At 36.8% G+C, this 7,433-nt stretch overlaps 1 protein-coding gene across 1 annotated transcript in view; it reads right to left on the bottom strand.

Annotated features, from left to right (window-relative positions):
- Positions 1 to 5,517: 5,517 nt before the first annotated feature.
- The window catches only part of C4H4orf33 (chromosome 4 C4orf33 homolog), a 42,628-nt gene continuing 40,712 nt past the window's right edge, over positions 5,518 to 7,433 (bottom strand). Inside the window, exon 7 of the mRNA XM_068543445.1 lies at positions 5,518 to 5,555. The gene's annotated coding sequence lies outside the window, so the exon portion shown is untranslated. The remainder of the gene's footprint in view (positions 5,556 to 7,433) is intronic.

Raw genomic sequence — 7,433 nt, 5'->3', positions numbered from 1 at the left:
GGCGCAGTGGTTGAGAGTCTGCCTGCCAGTGCAGGGGACACGGGTTCGAGCCCTGGTCTGGGAGGATCCCACATGCCGCGGAGCGGCTGGGCCCGTGAGCCACAACTGCTGAGCCTGCACGTCTGGAGCCTGTGCTCTGCAACGGGAGGGGCCGCAACAGTGAGAGGCCTGCGCACCGTGATGAAGAGTGGCCCCCAATTGCCGCAACTGGAGAGGGCCCTCGCACAGAAACGAAGGCCCAACACAGCCAAAAATAAATAAATAAATAAATAAATAAATTTATATATATAAAAAAAAAAGATCATGAAAGATGACTACAAGCACCTATAAGCCAATAAAATGGGCAACCTGGAAGAAATGGATAAATTCTTAGAAAAGCACAACCTTCCGAGACTGAACCAGGAAGAAATAGAAAATATAAACAGACCAAACACAAGCACTGAAATTGAGACTGTGATTAAAAATCTTCCAACAAACAAAAGCCCAGGACCAGATGGCTTCACAGGCGAATTCTATCAAACATTTAGAGAAGAGCTAACACCTATCCTTCTCAAACTCTTCCAAAATATAGCAGATGGAGGAACACTCCCAAACTCATTCTATGAGGCCACCATCTCCCTGAAACCAAAACCAGACAAAGATGTCACAAAGAAAGAAAACTACAGGTCAATATCCCTGATGAACAGAAATGCAAAAATCCTCAACAAAACACTAGCAAACAGAATCCAACAGCACATTAAAAGGATCATATACTATGATCAAGTGGGGTTTATCCCAGGAATGCAAGGATTCTTCAATATATGCAAATCAATCAATGTGATACACCATATTAACAAATTGAAGGAGAAAAACCATATGATCATCTCAATAGATGCAGAAAAAGCTTTTGAAAAAATTCAACACTGATTTATGATAAAAACCCTCCAGAAAGTAGGCATAGAGGGAACTTACCTCAACATAATAAAGGCCATATATGACAAACCCACAGCCAACATCGTGCTCAATGGAGAAAAACTGAAACCATTTCCTCTAAGATCAGGAGCAAGACAAGATTGTCCACTCTCATCACTATTATTCAACATAGTTCTGGAAGTTTTAGCCACAGCAATCAAAGAAGAAAAAGAAATAAAAGGAATCCTAATTGGAAAAGAAGAAGTAAAGCTGTCACTGTTTGCAGATGACATGATACTATACATAGAGAATCCTAAAGATGCTACCAGAAAACTACTGGAGCTAATCAATGAATTTGGTAAAGTTGCAGGATACAAAATTAATGCACAGAAATCTCTTGCATTCCTATACACTAAGGATGAAAAATCTGAAAGAGAAATTAAGGAAACACTCCCATTTACCACTGCAACAAAAAGAATAAAATACTTAGGAATATACTTACCTAAGGAGACAAAAGAGCTGTATGCAGAAAACTATAAGACACTGATGAAAGAAATGAAAGATGATACAAACAGATGGAGAGATATACCATGTTCTTTGATTGGAAGAATCAATATTGTGAAAATGACTATACTACCCAAAGCAATCTACAGATTCAGTGCAATCCCTATCAAAATACCAATGGCATTTTTCATAGAACTACAACAAAAAGTTTCACAATTTGTATGGAAACACAGAAGACCCTGAATAACCAAAGCAATCTTGAGAAAGAAAAACAGAGCTGGAGGACTTAGGCTCCCTGGCTTCAGACTATACTACAAAGCTACAGTAATCAAGACAGTATGGTACTGGCACAAAAGCAGAAATATAGATCAATGTTATAGGATAGAAAGCCCAGAGATAAACCCACGCACATATGGTTACCTAATTTACGACAAAGGAGGCAAGAACATACTATGGAGAAAAGACAGCCTCTTCAATAAGTGGTGCTGGGAAAACTCGACAGCTACTTGTAAAAGAATGAAATTAGAACACTCCCTAACACCACACACAAAAATAAACTCAAAGTGGATTAAAGACCTAAATATAAGGACAGACACTATAAAACTCTTAGAGGAAAACATAGGCAGAACACTCTATGACAAATCACAGCAAGATTCTTTTTGACCCACCTCCTAGAGAACTGGAAATAAAAACAAAAATAAACAAAGTGGACCTAATGAAACTTAAAAGCTTTTGCACAGCAAAGGAAACCACAAACAAGACCAAAAGACAACCCTCAGAATGGGAGAAAATATTTGCAAATGAAGCAACTGACAAAAGATTAATCTCCAAAAATTTAAAAGCAGCTCATGCAGCTCAACATCAAAAAAACAAACAACCCAATCCAAAAATGGGCAGAAGACCTAAATAGACATTTCTCCAAAGAAGATATACAGATTGCCAACAAACACATGAAAGGATGCTCAACATCACTAATCATTAGAGAAATGCAAATGAAAACTACAGTGAGGTATCACCTCACACCAGTCAGAATGGCCATCATCAAAAAACCTCCAAACAATAAATGCTGGAGAGGGTGTGGAGCAAAGGGAACCCTCTTGCACTGTTGGTGGGAATGTAAATGGATACAGCCACTATGGAGAACAGTATGGAGGTTCCTCAAAAAACTAAAAATAGAACTACCATACGACCCAGCAATCCCACTACTCGGCATATACCCTGAGAAAACCATAATTCAAAAAGAGTCATGTACCAGAATGTTCTTTGCAGCTCTATTTACAATAGCCAGGACATGGAAGCAACCTAAGTGTCCATCGACAGATGAATGGATAAAGAAGATGTGGCACATACATACAATGGAATATTACTCAGCCATAAAAAGAAACGAAATTGACTTATTTGTAGTGAGGTGGATGGACCTAGAGACTGTCATACAGAGTGAAGTAAGTCAGAATGAGAAAAATAAATACCATATGCTAACACATATATATGGAATCTAAAAAAAAAAAAAGGTTGTGAAGAACCTAGGGGGAGGACAGGAATAAAGACACAGATGTAGAGAATGGACTTGAGTACACAGGGAGGGGGAAGGGTAAGGTGGGATGAACTGAGAGAGTGGCATGGACTTATATACACCACCAAATGTTAAAACAGATAGCTAGTGGGAAGCAGCTGCATAGCACAGGGAGATCAGCTCAGTGCTTTGTGACCATCTAGAGGGGTGGGATAGGGAGGGTGGGAGGGAGATGCAAGAGGGAGGAGATATGGGGATATATGTATATGTATAGCTGATTCACTTTGTTACAAAGCAGAAACTAACACACCATTGTAAAGCAATTATACTCCAATAAAGATGTTAAAAAAAAAAAAGGAAACCAAGCTGCATTAAAGGTAGGGCTAGGTTGTATCAAATTAGAGCATTTTATTTCTAGGTTTTCTACCCATATCTATAAGGGTAGAAAGTTACAGAGAGTTAACACAATTAGGTCAAGTCAATGGAATCAATGTAAATACACAGTCTGGCTAACCAGGCTACAAACTCATTACTGTATCATTTCTTCAATTACAGGGCTTAAAATTTTTGCCCAGCTCTTTTCAAGCAAGTACTTCTGTTCTCTACCTTGCCTATGTAGACACAGCCCTAAAAGAAAGCCAGTAATTTATGTAGGCTTCTATAGTCATTTTTTATCCTTCTGATAAGTATCTTTGAAGTTATATTTTTTCAGACCTAATATACTACTACTGAGTCATGATTCTTTTTTTAAGATTTAATTGTACATGGGAAAAAAAGTGATAAAATCAAACTGATCCTTATAGGGGAATCAGTTTATGTTTTATGAAGTATATGAAGTGTCAACAAAATGGAATTATTAGCTTTATTTAATAAGGTCTAAACATAGCTAATATTTTATATGTGTATTAAAATCATAGGTTACTATTTTGAATTTGGGAAAATATGCATATATTTAGCTATTACCACAAAGTTGCTTTATAGAATAAAATGGTGAGGCTGTTTATAATCTGAATTTATTCATCTGAAATATAAATATATAAAAGCATATATGTATGTATATATCAGGTAATCTAGTAATCCTATGTACTTTCACATATTTCTCAAATTTAAATAGGACTTAATGCGTAGCATTTTTACTCCCATTAAGATATAAGACAATATTTAATTTTAAGCTTTAATTATACCTTACTTATAAGCAAGACATAGAAAAAAACAGGAAATATAAGGCTTAAAATTATATAAGGTATCTATCTACATTCTAGCAATTAATATAGTGATGAGCTAGATACAAATAATAGTATAGGAATAATATAGAATCCGAATTTGGAAAAGAAAAAGTTACATGATATTCATTGAGCAATACAAAATTATAACAGCATAAAGCTTGTCCCACTGTAGAACAAGGTGATCTCTGAAATTACAAGGCAGTGAATTCAGAACCATAAAATGGAAATATTACTTCATAACCTTTAGTTAACCTGTAGCTACAGTTCCATAGGAGGCCATAAAAACAAATTCTGTGGTTGGATTTAAAAACTAGATAATTTTATAGCTACTCCTAATATCAAGCTTCAAGCTCATTGCCTTCAGCAGCTGGAATAGAATTCTTTGATCATTCACATCAGTAGACCACTAGGTATGAAGGTAGGTGGTACTACGTGTTATTCTAAAGATTAAATACTGTGTTTTTGGAGTCAAATGACACTGTTTACCACCTTGGTCTCCTTTCTAACATGCGGAGAGTGGTGAAGGAGAACAGAAGCTGCAGGAAGCTGCCCTCCTAAGTCAGAATTATCATTCTCTTATGGAGTCTTCCCACCAATTTACAAACCCACATGTACAGTAAACCTACTTTTGATAAAACACCAGCGTCAGATGGATGCTAGTGTTCCCATTTCCAGGTTATTTCATCCTGAGTGATCTTCTGTTTCCAAGCTGAAGCTTCACTGTCCAGAATGCCCACTCTTCTCTACATGGTGCTTTAGCTTCTGAGGTTACTTCCTGTATCTATCATTTGCTCAAAAACTACATTTTACAGTGTCCTATCTGTACAAACATTTAAATTGTTTGTTAAAATGCACTGTCCTTTCATCATTATACATGTTTTTAAAGTGCTATTTCCTGCTCTGTGCCTTTGCTCATTCTGCCTCTATCACAGGAAAGCCATTCTCTGCCTCTCCCACATCAACTGTCCCTCTTAATTCCAGTTTCTTCATGAAGTGATTCCTGCTCTCCTCAGATGAAAGTGACACTCCAAACCCACCTTCCCTGTATGTCCAAAATATTGCACCCATATTTCTAGTATTTATCCATTTCTACCTTATTTGAAATGATGCATGAATGAATACAACTTACCTCTTGCTCAGCTCTCTTGCAGAATGTAAAAATTTTATAAGCAGTTCCTGCACTTAATTCATCACTTGTGTGTTTCTCAGCACCTAGTCTAGTGTCTTCAATGTGCCAATTGCTCCATAAGCATTTGTGGCACAAAAGAATAATTAAATGAATGAGGTTTGTTATTTATTGGACAATAATCCATGTGGAGAATTGCTTTGCAACATACCTGTTACCAATATCTTTATATAATTCTCACCTCTCCTCTTCCAGCTGGCAGTTGTTTTCTTTCTTACTTTTGAAAATTTCAGTCCTTTAAAATAATAAAAAGAAAATTAATCTCTATAAAAAATACAAAAAAAAATACAGTTCTTAGATCCAGTATTCACATGAAAAGAAATACTGCAGTAAAAATAAATAAAAGAATGCTGAGACTGTCATTATTTTAAACAGTCTTGTGGTTGTTTCTGGGTAGAGCTGAATAAGGCACCAAAAATATCATTTTGTTAACCTGCTTCTTCCATCTAGTGGCAAAAAGCAGTAAGAAACAATGTCCTAGAAAAACATTGTGATCAGATGGTTCTAAATGCCATTTCAGGAATTACTTGATGGTGAGAGTCCAACATCCAAGGTTTAGGTTATGAGTATATGATAATTATTAAAAAAAAATAATTCTAGCAAATTGGCAGGGTTCAGCTCAGGTAACGGTAGAGTTACTTAGATTCGTAAGTGTATTTGCATGTTTTAACAAAGACTTCTGATATGTATATAAAGGTATATATCACCCTGCATTAAATTGTAATGGATTTGTTTTTGGATACATAGTTTTATTTCTGGACCAAATTGTTGGATAACTATTCAGAATTCCATTATTTCCTCAGCTATTGGCATAGGGCTACTGTGCTATTATAAGTTTCAAGAGGCAAAACTGAGAGCCACTGAAAGTGACCTATCCCATTGGAATTACCAGTTAAAATACTTTTGCAATGATAATAGTAGGCAGTGAAATACATTATGACCTAAGGCATGGGGTCAAATTGGAGGAGGAAAAGAGGTAAAGTTTAAAGGAGATACAATCAGCTGTTCTGCATTGTTCAAGCTGCTTCAAAGGCATTAATGAAAAGTTACATGCAACTGCACAGCATAATTGTGCATGCTCTGCACTCTCAAAGGCCACCAGCTAATACCTAATACATGAGGTTTGACTGCCCTTCTAAAACTTTCTGTTTGCCTCACTGCAAATGTAATTAATGTTTTAGAAGTCAAATGTGGGTTATGCAGAAATGGATAAAATGTTCTCCAAGACAAGTTTTTCCCCTTCACCTATTCAACTGAGCCAGTTAACAATGCATAATGGTAATATAAATTAAGGGTTATCAATATATTAAGTGGAAAATATATTAAGATTACATAAAAGAAATAAAAGTATTAGTACCATAATTATATGAAATTCAATATTTTGTATTAAAAGAAGACTTTTTGTTTCCTAATTTTCAAGAACTGAAAAACCCTGCCTTAACACCCTCAACCCCGAAAGCAAATTTGAGTGTAGAAGGATTGGCTGTTGGTTTTCCTCCTCTCCCTAGCCGCCCTCCTTGCTCAAATGAAAGTAGACTAAAGTTTTATGTTCTGTCACATATGGGAGAGAAGGAGGGGAAATAGAGCGATGACACAGAGGAGAGGGTGAAGCAAAGGAGATGGGATCATAGTGCAAAGCCATCTGGGAAAATCACAGGGCAGAAGGTGGTTCCCATTTCCCCAGTATTCTTGTGGCCAGTCTTCCTGGATTTCACTAAGGAAAGGGTGCCAATTAACTGGGAGATCACTGGAGCCATTGCCACTGTTTAGATGTCCCAAAAGCCACAAGACTCGAAGCCTCACCCCCAATAATTAAATTAACACAAATGATTGTTGCCACATGGTGTCAGCAAGAGCCAGGATAGGGATGGAATCCGGTGGCCCAGCAGGACTGCTGGCACCTGTAGTGGAAACTAGTCTGGCACTTGTCATTTACTTCATAATCATGAGTCCTCACATTATAGGCAATTGAAATGTGTGGAACTCTCTTATGGTGTTATAATATAGTTTTGCTAAAACTAGAGTGTTGGTATTTAAAATTTTCTTTCACCGTGAACAAGCTCAGTTCCAGAGAAGTGAACTTCAGGCAAACTGTATATACACAATTATTGGC

The sequence above is a fragment of the Eschrichtius robustus genome, chromosome 4, assembly GCF_028021215.1.
Source record: "Eschrichtius robustus isolate mEscRob2 chromosome 4, mEscRob2.pri, whole genome shotgun sequence".
Classification (NCBI taxonomy): domain Eukaryota; kingdom Metazoa; phylum Chordata; class Mammalia; order Artiodactyla; family Eschrichtiidae; genus Eschrichtius; species Eschrichtius robustus.
This window is presented reverse-complemented; position numbering and strand designations above follow the sequence as displayed.